The following is a 16,040-nucleotide window of genomic DNA, read 5'->3' on the forward strand; positions in this document are numbered from 1 at the left end:
GACTGATTGTACTAAATTAGGGAATTTTCTACCAGATGCAGATTTTTAACAACAATTAAGCTTCAGTGTACTTGAGAGGGGAATGTGTTTCAAAGTCTGCCTAGGTTAAGGAGACACAGGATTTCCCTTATGTAATGCATCAGTATTACAGTTACAACTTCTCAGTGGAGTTAAGAAGTTCAAGGAATGTTTAACAATTTGAGTAACGATTGTTTGCTTGATTTCCAAAAGTCAAAAGACCAGAAGATTGATACCACTATTGTCTCTGCATTGCATATGAAGCCACAGCCAGGAGATGGTTAGTTTAGCTTAGCATAAAGATTGGAAACAGGGGGAAACGGCTAGTGTTTCAATTTTTTCAATTAAAAAATGACCAAAGTATGTTATTTGTCAAGTGTGCCCAAACTTTGGCGTACAACTGTAGCTACACATTTAATGGCCTGACAATAGGGTGGTATTGATCCTCTCATCTCACTTTTGGCAAGAAATGTCCCTAAGTGCCCAGCTATTCCTTTGAGAGAAGTTGTGTGTGCTTAAGTGTTTTTTTTGGGGGGGGAGCATTACTCATGCCCATACCCCCCCCCCAGTGAACAGCTGCCATTGTTCTTTGAGGTGGCCTACAGCAAGGAACTCGGCACCCAGCCCCCATTTGTTTTAGTGGAGCTGCTTAGTGGCAACAACTGCATTTGCAATAAATCAGGTTAATATGGAGAATTCAGATTTATGTTTTTTTTGCTTGGTGGGTATTTAATGTGCCAGATGATAAAGATGCTTTATCACACACACACACTCCCTCCCTTACACATATTCATACCTTCTGTAAATAATATGAGTTGTCTCTTTGACCTGCGTGTAATCCAGCTGTGTTGATGGTGCAAGATGTTGAAAAGTCATACTGGGGAGCTTTATTAAAGCTTCTTCATTTTTGGGGCTGGAGCAAGGTGTTTCCCAGGCACCATATTGTCTGACCTGTCCCCACTCTGGTCCTCCTCTGCAGTGTGTGTGATTAATGAAACTAAACCAGACTGAACAATGAAGTCTCCAGTGGCACATTGTACTTCTTAAGATTGCCGGTGGCGATGTGCCCCTGCGCACCACCTCTGGAATCCCCAGGGGACCAGAGGAGTTTCCACACTCATTCAGTTTTTCACCAGCCTTATTTCCTGTCATTTTTTTGCTCTTGACAGATTTGACAAGAGCCAATTTAACAAGAAAATACTCAGAGTTAATTTAGATTTCTAAGCACAAGCATCTGAGCCCCTCACCCCACCCCCCCCCAGGTGGTATTTCCTAAACTAAGCATGTTGAGTTTTGCTCAAAGCGATCCCCTCCAGGCTGAGAGAAGAGAATAACAGGAATGCAAATGTCTACTGTTGTGTGAGATAAGGTTTTTCTCTCCTCAAGCATGTTTTGTTTAATTCGGGTGCTCACGTTTATTTACCTGGAGGCAAGGGCTCAGCATTTCTCCATTGTCACATTATTTTCAGCTCAGAGATTCCTTTCCTATTGTGTCGTTTGATCTGTGAGAAAGTTTTCCCCGTGTTTTGATGTGGGTTTAATATAATATGAGGCCCTGTTACTTGGCAGCTTTAATAACCACTTATTATTATGGAGCATAAACATTGGAGAATACAGTTTGAGTAACGTTTTTTGCGTAGGACAATATCATTTAAATGTTACAAGTAACACTGGATCACACATTTTGCTATTTTGCCAGTTTGAGATTACGGATTCCTTGAATGTAAATTCCTACACATCAACGACTGTTTATAGGTCTCTCACACAAATACACCGAAATATTGAAATACTGCCAAATGACCAGTAATTTCAACTGGAAACCAATGGCGTTTTACATCCATGAGGGCTGATAAGATGCCAATTCAAATGAAATTAAAGCTGCAAGCAGCGTTGTGCGGGACCTCGCACCCCACCCAACTCGGGCGTGCTGCGGCCGCGCCGCGTGCCGTCGTAACACTTGGGGACCACAACATGAAAATGTCACGTAAATCAGCTCAAAATCGCCACGCAGCGCTTACCACCTGTTGCCGGAAGGTGGCGCTATCACTATGTCTTAATATTGTCATGTAGACAAGTTCAGGGCGGGACTGTTGTAACACACGTGAAGTTTCATTGAGATTGGACCACGTACGCTGAAGTGATGAGGACGTGTTCAGGGCGAGACTGTTACAGAATATATGAAGTTCACTGGAGATTGGACATTGCACACTGAAGTTATGAGTGGCATTTCATGGCGAATCCGCAGAATTTGACAAGTCGTCACTGGCACGGTCATTTCACGTAACGCAGCACAAAATCACCATGCAGCGCTTACTTCTTATTGCCAGTAGGTGGCGCTATCACTATGTCTGAATATTATCATTTAGACGTGTTCAGGGTGGGACTGTTATCAAACACGTGAAGTTTCATTGAGATTGGATCATGTACGCTGAAGTTATGAGGACGTGTTCAGGGTGGGACTGTATACTGAAGTTGAGTACTATCTGTTTATGGTGACTGGTCGAAATTCAACGCAACGCCACGGGTACGCCGTTTGACGGAATGTCGTAAATAGCACAACTTTTAATCATGAATGTCTTTAGATTGCGCTGATTAAATCTGAAGTAGATCCGATAAATTCCCTAGGAGGAGTTCGTTCAAATACAAGGCGAAAAATCACAGAAAATGAGCACGGAATGCAAAATGGCTGATTTTGATGCCAAGCCACGGACACGCCGTTTGACGGAATGTCGTAATTAGCACAACTTTTAATCATGAATGTCTTTAGATTGTGCTGATTAAATCTGAAGTAGATCCGATAAATTCCCTAGGAGGAGTTCGTTCAAATACAAGGCGAAAAATCACAGAAAATGAGCACGGAACGCAAAATGGCTGACTTTGATGCCAAGCCACGGACACGCCGTTTGACGGAATGTCGTAATTAGCACAACTTTTAATCATGAATGTCTTTAGATTGTGCTGATTAAATATGAAGTAGATCCGATAAATTGCCTAGGAGGAGTTCGTTCAAATACAACGCGAAAAATCACAGAAAATGGCCAAAAAACTCTAAACGGCTGACTTTGATGCCACGCCACGGACACGCCCTTCAACGTACATGCACAAATAGCACAACCTTTAATCAGCACCATTTTTGGACTGTACTCACACATTTTGAAGCAGATCTGATCAATTCCCTAGGAGGAGTTCGTTCAAATACAACGCGAAAAGTTCGCCGAAAGTGAAAATCAAAATCAAAATGGCCGACTACCTGTGGGGTTTGGGGTATGGGTCCAAGAGGCTTTTTTGTACGTCCCAGCATGTTACACCTGCCTACCGAGTTTCGTACATATCGGTGAAACGTGGCGCCGGGGCTTCTGTTTTTTTATCCTGTAGGGGGCGCTACACAAATGACGAACACGATTTTTGGTATGTGAGCTTCAGGCACTACTCTTCACGTGCCCTGTGAATTTCATATTCATAACTATTATGGTATTCGCACAGTGATTTTTCATGCCAAAAGAGCGCCACCTGGTGGCGTATTTAGTTTTTCCTTTTTAAGGGAGCCTCAGGGAGCCAGGGGGAAGCATCATACCAAGTTTCATCTTAATCACACATACCGTTGTAGAGATATAAAGTTCTTCATTTTAAAGAGCGCCACCTAGTGGCAATGGCCTGAAATTGTGCACGATGCTTAAGGAAGACATGTTGAACTATGGACCCGAGTTTTGTGTCAATCGGACATACCAATGTGGGGAAATGGTCCACTTCCTTTTTGACGAAAAATCTACAGGAAGTTGGAATTTTATAGCGTGCTTATTTTTTTAAATTTCAAAAAGGTTCCAATTACTTTTTTTTGCCAGGGCGGTCCCCAGGTGCTAGGTGAAAAAATTTGTGCGAATCGGACAAAGCGTGTAGGAGGAACCCGAAAAAGTAGTTCAAGGACATTTCGCGCTCTAGAAAAAAAAAATTCTAGGCGGAAGTGGGCGGGGCTTATATGGGGAGATTTAGCTCCATTCACCGAACGCGTGGATATAAGTTTTTTGAATGTGCGACAAACGATGCAGAAGTTATTAGCCTAAACGCATTTTTTATGATAGTAGCGCCACCTAGTGGCAGACCCAAAAGCGACACATGTAAACTCCCCATTTTCACCAGACCTGAATACTTTGCCAAATAAAATTGACTTTTCGTATATGTTCAGGGGGGCAAAATCGCAGTCAATGGGGGCTAAAAATAATTAAAGCTGCAAGCAGCGTTGAGCGGGACCTCGCACTCCACGCAACTCGGGGCGTGCTGCGGCCGCGTCGCGTGCCGTCGTTACACGTGCGGACCAAAACATGAAATTTTACGTAAATCAGCTCAAAATCGCCACACAGCGCTTACTTCCTGTTGCTGGTAGGTGGTGCTATCACTATGTCTTAATATTGTCATGTAGACAAGTTCAGGGCGGGACTGTTGTAACACACCTTAAGTTTCATTGAGATTGGACCACGTACGCTGAAGTTACGAGGACATGTTCCGGGCGAGACTGTTACAGAATATATGAAGTTTACTGGAGATTGCACAATGCACACTGAAGTTATGAGTGGCATTTCATGGCGGATCCACTGAATTTGACAAGTCGTCACCGGCACGGTCCTTTCACGTAACGCAGCTCAAAATCGTAACACAGCTCAAAATCGCCACGCAGCGCTTACTTCTTATTGCCAGTAGGTGGCGCTATCACTATGTCTGAATATTGTCATGTAGACGTGTTCAGGGTGGGACTGTTATCAAACACGTGAAGTTTCATTGAGATTGGATCATGAACGCTGAAGTTATGAGGACGTGTTCAGGGTGGAACTGTACACTGAAGTTGAGTACTATCTGTTTATGGTGAATGGTCGAAATTCAACGCAACGCCACGGGTACGCCGTTTGACGGAATGTCGTAAATAGCACAACTTTTAATCATGAATGTCTTTAGATTGCGCTGATTAAATTGGAAGTTGATCCGATAAATTCCCTAGGAGGAGTTCGTTCAAATACAAGGCGAAAAATCACAGAAAATGAGCACGGAATGCAAAATGGCTGACTTTGATGCCAAGCCACGGACACGCCGTTTGACGGAATGTCGTAATTAGCACAACTTTTAATCATGAATGTCTTTAGATTGCGCTGATTAAATCTGAAGTAGATCCGATAAATTCCCTAGGAGGAGTTCGTTCAAATACAACGCGAAAAATCACAGAAAATGACCAAAAAAATCTAAATGGCTGACTTTGATGCCACGCCACGGACACTCCCTTCAACGTACATGCCCAAATAGCACAACTTTTAATCAGAACCATTTTTTGAGTGTACTCACAAATTTTGAAGCATATCCGATAAATTCCCTAGGAGGAGTTCGTTCAAATACAACGCGAAAAATCACAGAAAATGACCAAAAAAATCTAAATGGCTGACTTTGATGCCACGCCACGGACACTCCCTTCAACGTACATGCCCAAATAGCACAACTTTTAATCAGAACCATTTTTTGAGTGTACTCACAAATTTTGAAGCATATCCGATAAATTCCCTAGGAGGAGTTCGTTCAAATACAGTGCGAAAAGTTCGCCGAAATCGAAACTTTAAATCAAAATGGCCGACTTCCTGTGTGGTGTCGGGTATGGGTCCAAGAGGCTTTTTTGTACGTCTCAGCATGTTAAACATGCCTACCAAGTTTCGTACATATCGGTGAAACGTGGCGCCGGGGCTGCTGTTTTTTTATCCTGTAGGGGGCGCTACACACAGGACAAACACGATTTTTGGTATGTGAGCTTCAGGCACTACTCTACACGTGCCCTGTGAATTTCATATTCATAACTATTACGGTCTTCGCACAGTGATTTATCCTGCCACCAGAGCGCCACCCAGTGGCCTGATTTTTTTTCCTTTTAAGGTGAGCCTCAGGGAGCCATGGGCAAGCATCCTACCAAGTTTCATTTTAATCACACGTGCTGTTGCAGAGATATAAAGTCCTTCATTTTAAAGAGTGCCACCTAGTGGTAATGGTCTGAAATTGTGCACGGTGCCTAAGGAGGACATGAGGAACTATGGACCCAAGTTTGATGTCAATCGAACATACCAATGTGGAGAAATGGTCCTCTTCCTTTTTTGATAAAAAATTTACAGGAAGTCTTAATTTTATAGCGCGCTTATTTTTTGAAATTTCAAAAAGGTTCAAATTACTTTTTTTGCCAGGGCGGTCCCCAAGTGCTAGGTGAAAAATTTCGTGTGAATCGGCCAAAGTGTGTAGGAGGACCACGAAAAGGTACTTTAAGGACATTTAGCGCTCTAACGAAAAAAAATTATAGGCGGAAGTGGGCGGGGCCTATATGGAGAGATTCAGCATCATTCACCGAACGCGTGGATATAAGTTTTTTGAATGTGCAACAAAATATACAAAAGTTATTAAGTAACAAGAAACTGAAAATTCTTTTCTCAATAGTAGCGCCACCTAGTGGCAGACTCGAGAGTGACACATGTAAACTCCGCATTTTCACCAGGCCTGACCACTTTGCCAAATAAAATTGACTTTTCGTATATGTTCAGGGGGGCAAAAATGCAGTCAATGGGGGCTAAAAATAATAATAGGTAAGAAGAAGAAATCGAGCAAAAACAATAGGGACCTCCAGCGGTCGCTTGCGAGGTCCCTAATAATAAGAAACGGAGCAAATACAATAGGGACCTTGCCGGTCGCTGTCGCTGGCTCGGTCCCTAATAATCCAATAGAAAAACTGTAAACACCTGTACCCATTAGTAGATTTACACGTGAACTAAATGAAAAATAGCAACAAAAAAAAAAAAACAGAATTACTGTCACATTCCTCAACCTTTTTAATCGCTGTACTTTAGTGGATACACGCTAATAGAGCTTACTGTTATGCATATTTTTTTGACCTCCTCAGAGGAATTTGAAAGGGGAGTCACTGTGTGAATAAGTTACCTCCCAGCAAGAAACCCAAAACCTTTTCCTGCTCCCCTGCCAATGTCAGCAAGTCAATGACACTCAAGGGACAGGTTATTGCAGCTAGTGGCCTGAGCTAAAGCTGCGCTCTGAGGGGGGGTCTGATGAGTAAGGAGGTAATCAGAAGCCGGATAGACATTTATGAGCACCAGCCAATGTTTGCTTTCATGAGAATGCAGCTGTTAGGATTTGACCCTCTGACATTACATTGTTTGGGATTCTTTGCTCTCGGATGGATTAATTAATGGATTAAGATGCCGCAGCATTATTTTTCTTATCACACTGTGTGAAAACAAATCACTTTACCTGCGTAAAGGTTTGCATGGCTGATGCATTCTTGCTTACATGACAGTCTTGATGAGCATGTGTTGTAAGAAGCTGCAGTGCCTGCAAACCCTACTGAGGAAGAGAGGACCTGCACAACGGTGAGATCCTGCAGTCTGTTGTTGCTTTTCTCTCCAATGATCCACCTTGAGAGTTCTGTCCCTCGTCCCCCATCAGTCTCCAGCCTGTCACTGGAGCGGCTGCAGCCTCTGTCATTAACTCTGGCTGTGGGCATTATACTGTGCAGCATGGACAGGTGTAATAACCCACACTGCCAATTGTGAAATATTGTAGTTGTCCTGCTATGGTTTATTCTAGTCCAGAACATTTTGAAACTTCTACTGCAGAAAAATATCACAAACTTGCTGAACACCATGCTATACTTGACTACATGTGGCATCAATATTGTGGCATAGACTAGTATTATATCTTTAATATATCTACTAGATGTAGTGGACTTTTTTTTACTAGATGTAGAAGAAGTGTCCTAGAATATTTTGCTAGAATGTGTGTTTTGTGATCCTGTTACCGACTGGATGACCATTATTTGAAAGCGCGTAAGAGCTGCAGTTGTAAACCGCTTTAAACACACATTAACAATGTCTTAACAAGCTGTCCGAGGTGAAAGGACTATTTGGTGACCATCGATGTTGTCTGCTGTAATGACTACACTATCGCCTGCCAATTTAGCCAGCTGTAGCTAATAAATGCCGCTCCTCAGAGTCGAAGTCACTACAGAACGAAACTCTTGGCTGGTGCCTGGTTACCGTTCTCTTTACAGTCAGAAAGATGGTTTTGTCAAAAAGAAATACCTACTCTGTATTATTTTGAATGGTTAAAAAGACTGTATGCTCTACAAAAAGACCAACAGAGTGGTGGATCTTTCTCTACATAAACAAGCTAGCCGATCCCCAGCTTGTCAGTAAAAGCGAGCCACAGCTGGTGGTGTAGACAGGAGGCACAATGCTGCAGCAAGTCAGTTTAAACAGTTCAAACTCCATAACAATGATGATGTTGATTCAGATAGATCAGCCGGTCAATCTTAGTGCAGTGTGCTTTCTCTCTTCCATTGGCAGATTCCAAAACCTTCCCTGAGTTATTTAGGGTTCCAAGAAACATGGCCTGTCATGCTAAACTGATTCAGCTGTAAGGACCAGAGAGGGACCTCCTAAGGAGAGCAGTGGTCTTGCTGCAGCTGCTGTCATGCAGTCTACTTAACTGTAAAGTGTCTTCCTGGTTTTCAAGCATGTTGTCCTCAATGTCGTGGTCAGGGAGGGCCGATATTATCAAGGAATCTGAAGCACAAGCAGTTGTTTCTATTTTCTTTTTAATAATATCAATCATCCAGCAGCAGCACGTTCAGGGTGTGGCACCAAGTAAGCAGAATTGACATAAAGTGACCAGTCTTAAACCCCAACGGCTCTGCTCTTATCACTCCGCGATGACCTTAGAAATCGTTTAATGAACGTTCTGACAGCTGTTTATTTGTTCATGCTGGCTCTGTGGTTGTTGCAGCATTGTGTGGCTGGGGCATGGGAAGTGTTTTAAAGCACAGTGGGGTGTTTTTGAAAGCTGCCCTGCCTGGAGTGCAATGGGTCAGCAAAAAGCAAAGAGACTTGAGTTTGATCGAGCTAAATGAAGCCATTACGATCAACAAAAAAATGCTCTGAGTGGCTCTGATAACAATACTGTACAAATCTCTTTATACAAAATCTTTTGAGTAAATATTTGCCTTGGGCACCGGTAAGTAGGGCAAGTTAAACCACCAACGGCAAGTTAAAGTTGTTTAACAACCTCCTGATTCAAGGTCACTGACTGACTTTTCACTGTACACACACATTTTGTATTGAATTACATTGTTACATAAATTAAATTATATATCCAACAATGATATCCTATTATATTTCACTATTTAATAATACTGTATGTTCCAGTCTGCTTAGAAAATTCTTATTTGCACTGGTGCATTGGGAAAGCAACTGAATAGCATATTCTTTCTGTTTGATGCTTTCTGAATTTGCATTCATCCATTTAACCAGCTGTAATTGTCTCCTTATTCTTAACAGCACAATTCTTATTATTTTGCATTTTGTAATTTGTTTTGTCTCCAGTGTATCTTATCTTCATGTGCTGCCACATATGGAATAGCCAATTAAAAATATATTGCTGAGCATTTTGTGCCAGGAGCTGTCTGTGGAGCAGAATCACTACTATGTGGGATCTATTTCTTACATTTGTATTCAGATTATGGATAGACTGATTATCAGATCTTATATTCAACCTTTTTTTTCCAATTATCTATCATATTTTTTTTAAAATCCGATTTGCAGATGAAATAAATACATTTAAAAATGCCGTATTTTGGCTCTGATGCAACCGCCTCTTTGTGTCTGTAGTTTCACTTAGTGCCCACAGAACTATCTGATTGGTTACATGTCACTATCACCCGTGACATGTACGAGTATTCTTTTCTGTATTCTCTTGTGCACAACATTTAATTAAACATATCCTTAAAGGACTCAGATCTTCTACCTAAGTAGAAGTAGAAACACCACATTGTATATAAGTATAATATATGATTAAGTTATTGCAAATGTATATCGGTTGCAAATATCGGTTTCCTTGATTATTAATAATTGGTGTCTGAAAAACAGAGGAAAGGATTGTAATTATCTTTGTATATGTAAAGAAATATATGCATATGATGTGCATTTGTCTCATGCATTGTCCACCATTTGTGTTTTCAGCTGTGAAGATCAGCAGACATCCAAGGCCGCATTTCACTCAGCGTTCAGGTAAGAAGCTGATAATGTAGTCATGGATGCATATAGAGACAGAATGATCATCTATTTGGACTGTTGGATGGACACATTTGTAATTTGATGACATTTCAGTCTGAATGTTACGTTGAAAAGGTAAAAACCTTGTGTTGACACAGACTCACAGCTAAATAAATTGTCCCATTTGCCAACACCTGTTCTTGTAATGATGCTATGTTGCTGTGATCCACCTCCATAAAAATTCACAATGTGTCACATGTACTGTTTAAATTCAGGAAGCTGGGTTACATTAAATAATTAAGTACTGTAAGTGGCTGGAACTGGATACCTTGCATCAATGTCGGTGCTCTTTCATACACTAGAGTGTTTGTCTTGCTAGACTTGTCAGGATGTGGAGTAGTTCCCAGCTGCCAGGGTACCATATGGAAGCGTACTGTGAAAGTGTTGAAGCCCGGAAGGCTCTTGTCCTTTCTCTGCTGCTCTTAATTGCATTAGTAGCTATATTTCCCAGCATTTTATCCCAATATGTTTTCTTTGTTGGTTTACTTTTAGTCTTTGATTGACTCTCTTCACTTACACAATTGCACAAACACAGTGAACGCAGGATGTTGGACCTACCTCATATGCACTTCACCTGTGTAACTCATTCCAAAGCATAATGCATTCTATCAGTCCTGGGAGCTGTTCAAACTAAACCAATAGTCACTGTTTCTGTTAACTGAGTTACCTGGTTTAAAACCTCCTGCCAGGTTCACTGTATCGATTGAAGCTGCTCATTGCTTTTAGATAATTAATGAAAGTCAGTAGAAATTGTAACAAACTAAATGTGTGTGTGCCTGCACATCTGCAGCTCTCCATGACTGTATACAATAATGTGCATTTCAAGCTGACTCAATGAGCTGCTTTCAGAGAGCAATTACAGTAACTGGCAGCATCTGGTGCCCAGTCTCTCACTGCAACCATGCTCCTCTCCACAAAGGAGGTTACAGTTGCTGTGCATTTTAGTTTTCCAGAGATTAATGAGCTATAATGTTGATTTGTCTCCTGCCATGCTCCAATAAACAGCCAGATCTGAACTTCATCGGCTGAGCCCAGCGCTACAATACAATAAGAACTGAACTGTAATTCAGACAGCACTTGTGTTCAGCTTTTCCCATTCATACCAATGTATTTCAGACATTGTACAGTACGTTTTAAATGGGCGACGTGCTGTCAGTGGGGTACAGTTTAAGCTGCCAGAACTCTGTCTTGTATATTTAGCTTTGCCTCTTTATCCCTCATGACTATATACGTCATCTGTCCATTCTGTTGACAAATCAGAGCTGTGTGCTCACAGCAAAACACTGGAAGTAATTCTGGATACCATATTTACAGTATAGGGCAGTTTCTGTTGTCTAGATCTGTTACATAACTGTCATTCTTGGTTTTGAAAGGAAAACATTTTTTGTTGAAATACATTTGTCCTGTACTGTACACTTTTTACATATTTCATACTTTCTGTCATCCTGAATCATTTTTAAATGCTCTCAAGACATCTGCCACCTTTTCTGTATTCTGTTGTTTGTGTGCATCAATGAATAATCCATAGTACGCTTTAGGAGCTCTGTCTGTTTGATATTGACTCTGAAGTTTTTTTGTGTCAGTAGATGAGCAAGGGAGCAGTCTGACTGAGCAGCATATGAGTTTTCTATAATTTAGCCATTTTGGAGGGAATTCAATTTCAGTCACACATGCTGTAGCACCTCATTTAGTTTTTTTGACATTTATAAACGACTAAGAGCTCTGCTATTGATTGGGCAGCTGCAAACCTAATCTTGTTATTTATTAACAATAATCTGTTCTTCTTTTTTGTTACTGTTGCAGGCATAATTTTATGTGTATTTCCTCAGCCAAGAGAAATAAAGCATTTAGTTGGAACTGGCACATCTCTGTTTCTCTAGTTATGGCGATAATAATTACTATGTAAGGAGGTTTATTACATTTTAAACATCCCAACTTTTCCACATGGCATAGCCCTGAGTGTTTGTTCTTACTGGATTTTAGTGGTGCTGTGCCGTCAGCCATTTTCTTGCCAACTTGATCAATTAATTGTACAGACCTCTTTTTAAGTGGTACTAAAACAACTGCGCCATGTTTGTTCTAAAGGGAGAAATGTCTGTGCTGAAGATGGCTGAACGCGTCCATTCCAAGCCGGACCAAGCTTGTGTTTAGACGTTCCTCACAGAGTGTATACCTCTGAACCTGAGCCAGTGGGCCCCGGTCAGGGTGGACTCTGCAGTAATTCTCTGCAGACTGGGACTGCACCCAGATTCACACTGTTAGGGCTGCAAGATAATTGTAATCCGTGTAACAGATCATTGCACATTTTCATTATATGAATATTTTGCATTATTATACAAGACAGTCTGTGTTTAAGACCTGACTGTAAATATCTTTAGCTCTTTAGTGTGTTGAACTGTGGCTTGAACCCAATATTCATAAGTAATAGGTATTTGAATGCCTGGTATATTATAACATTTTGTTGTAGAATGTACTGTATCTGTACCAGTGGATACCGGCTTTATTCACTATGGTGACTTTAAAGGCAGTATCTGATTATAACCAGATGCTGTGGAACTATTGAGTCAACACAGCCGCATCATTTAGCAATTAGTCAAGTTAGTTAGTAAAGTTTCATTTATTAGAACCGATGACGACTGGGTTTTTTACTCTGCTCCCTGTGCTGACTGTTTATGGACTTGGGGGGGATGTGGTAAGCTTGTCAAGTGTTCCCTGAACAAGCTCTGCTGTGCTGCACTTGGTAAAAAAAGATGTGATCACACTCAGCGGAGCAGACATGCTTGCTTGACAACGTTATAATTTCCTTATTTATTTTTTACCTCAGAGCTTTAGGGAAGGAGTATTATACTAAGTGGCCAACCCATGATTCCTGGACACAGCAATAAGCATTTAACAGTTTTAGAGGAAGAACATAGTGCAACACCATTGTGTAATGCATTGCAACCACCATGAATCCGAGCTGACTTTCTTGTTGATGAGAACAAACATTTATAGCAATCAAGCTTATAGGATGTGAGTGTTAGCCTTTGGGTGTAAGCAGGGCAATCAATCAATCATAATGTTGTTTACTTCTGTTTCACCTGGCAAACCAGTTATTTAGCTCAGGTCCTATTGGATCTGCCTGGAGTAGTGAGCCTCAGGGCTGCAATGTGACTAATCATTCAGATTGTCAACTTGCTGTGCATTCATTTTATGAGAACTCGTCTCAGTGCCTCTAGCCTGGAAAATGACTGTGCTCTAGACCACATCTAGTCTTCCTCGCTATCACTGCATTCTTTCCACTGACAGACATTTTACTGGTAATCACTAATCGCGCCTACTGGTGGGGGTGACCGAGGCCATCGCCACAGCAGCTGGCTGGCACTGTCGCAGTGAATCACCTGTTTTTTTTTTCCAGGCACAGTGGCCTCGCCAGCCGGAGGGTGGTGCAATCCCAACTGTGAAATAGAACAGGCCTCAGCGTCCAGAAGCTCACTGGCCTCCTCGGCATTCAAACGGGCGGCAATCACGGGTCTCCCCTTTGGAAATAGTTTTCTGTCCTCAAACGATGCCTGTGTTTGTATTTGTGCTATCTCGGGACTGAGTGTCAGTCTGGCCTTGATATTTTACTGTTCAATAAATGTGACCACTTTCACCCCAACAAGTCAAAAAGGTTGCATGTACTTATTTGTTGTTAACCCGTGTTGCTCTTGGACTAGAAGCCTCTGAAATAGGACGTGGGGCATTATGAGTATCTGGATTCCTAATATCGCCAATATTGGCTTGATATTGATCGAACCACAGTCATTTCCTGTTTTCTTTTTGACCTGCAGTCATATTCTCATGTTTTATTGTCATTACACCTGCAGCAATGTGAATACTTAAATATAGCAGCACTGACTCACTGATGGCATTGTTCTCACTACTAAAATTATCCATCTGATTCTTAGCTAAATAGATATTTTTGACAAATATGATTCACTTGTATTCAAATTGGAGAGGATACTGCAAAAGGCACAGGAATTATTATTGAGGAAACGGCTCAGACTAAATCTCGGTCTGACAGCCAGAATTATTCCTGGCCTTTAACTACATCAAAAATCCCCATAAGAAAGACAATCCCCTCAATAACTGCTAAAAGCACACCAAAGAATAGAGATTATGTGGACATTTTAGTACATGGCAAGTGTTATTGATTCCCCATCTCTTTATGAATTGACCATGCAACTTCGGGGCTTAGTGTGTTTATATGACATGGGTACAGATGACCAAAAATCCCACAAGTCCTGAGTGGAGATAACCGTACAAACATTTCTGACTGAGCCTTTTTGTGATCTGCCACATGAGATACAAAAATACTGAAATGCTTGTCTTGCTAGAGACTGTTGGCTTTTCCATTAGCACTAAACCAGGGGCGTAAACCAGTGTTGGAAGAAGTATCTTTTAAATAAGTAAAAGTACCACAATGTAGACGTGTGGCATGTGTCTGATGATTACTATGAACAAAGTAATTCAAGCTCAGTTTTCCTTAAAGCTTTCGAAGAAAAGGAAATCATAGATATTGTAAACAAATGTACCAATCATAACTTTTTCAAAGGGGACACCAAATGGGGATAATTTGTGGGAAGAATTCCAGGATGCTCAACATCAACTAACATCATTGCCTGTCCCTTCTGAACTCATGCTGCCGGGAAGCGCTGACATAAAAGTGTAGTGAGTCACATTATGTTTAAGATCTAACTGGCAGTGTGTCTGTCTGGTTTGGTGACTCTTGCATTTCTGTGTCACTGATGTCTGCCTCTTGCAGTTCCAAAGTATTGAGGTGAAACTGACTCATTACAGCTCAAGTTATTAGTTTAGTAGTTTACACATTCCACATCATCAGCACTTGGGTAGAACACATGACACCGTTGCATAGCGCTGCTGTTGCATGATGCAGCGCTGCAGATTCTTGTATTGAGAGCTATAAAAATAACACCTCAGGCAGAAGTGACGGTAGTTTGTTTCACGGTTTTATGAAAGATGACCCAAATTGGCCCTTTACCAGCTGTTTGGTCATGGTGGTCTTTATACTCGCTGGGGTGCGTTTGATGTAGGCATGCTGTTGTTGACAGGAAAGGGTTGTGTTGATGATTAATCTCTTGAAGCTGATTGCAGGTTTGCACTTGGAAAGTATGTGTCACTCAGTAGATACCTGTGTATATATTTGGTGTTACTTATTTTGATGTGATTGTGGTTTCTTTCCTTGGTGGGGGTGTGTGATGTTTTGATCCTTTTATCATGGGCAGAAGCAACCAGTTTGGAACAAGGAAAATGGATTATGGCGATATTGTTAACCACGGTTGTTGGGTAAAATCCCTGTAAAAAAATTATATCACCCTCAGGATTTCCATTTTCTGCCATACTGCTCTCAGAGTTAACTGTTTGTCAAAGCAAGTTGATTAATGCCAGTCAGTTAGATCGAGCTATGGAAGCATGTAGGTCCCTCTCTAATGCCAATTAAGAATGTGATCAATTAATTAATTAATTCATAGAGGATTGCAGACCTGAGAAACAATTCCATGCTCTGATAATACGTCCCCCGTTGTCTCTGTCAAATGTGGCATTAAGGCTGGTTGACTCATTTTATTATACTGTGATTTAGTGGAACTTTTAGTGTCCCATTATGGTCTGAATACATTATTAGCTTCTTTTGTAACCTTTACAAGAGCAAACGTCTCTAGTAAACATTTAAAAAAAATGTTTACTAGAGACGTTGAATTTGAATTTATCAGCTAACAGTAGCTTTAATCCACAAATATACCAAGCAACAAATATCAGCTGTGTTTTGTCATTTCCACGCCTTATAAAACAGATCAGATATTAGTCAGCCCTCAACCAGCCTCTGTAACCATGGCAACCTGTATT

General features: G+C 41.2%; 1 protein-coding gene across 2 annotated transcripts in view; it reads left to right on the forward strand.

Annotated features, from left to right (window-relative positions):
• The window catches only part of tln2a (talin 2a), a 93,649-nt gene that overhangs the window by 17,654 nt on the left and 59,955 nt on the right, over positions 1 to 16,040 (forward strand). For both annotated transcript variants that reach the window (XM_051379408.1, XM_051379409.1), the window contains exon 2: positions 10,062 to 10,109. The gene's annotated coding sequence lies outside the window, so the exon portion shown is untranslated. The remainder of the gene's footprint in view (positions 1 to 10,061; positions 10,110 to 16,040) is intronic.

Source organism: Dicentrarchus labrax, unplaced genomic scaffold, assembly GCF_905237075.1.
Source record: "Dicentrarchus labrax unplaced genomic scaffold, dlabrax2021, whole genome shotgun sequence".
NCBI lineage: Eukaryota > Metazoa > Chordata > Actinopteri > Moronidae > Dicentrarchus > Dicentrarchus labrax.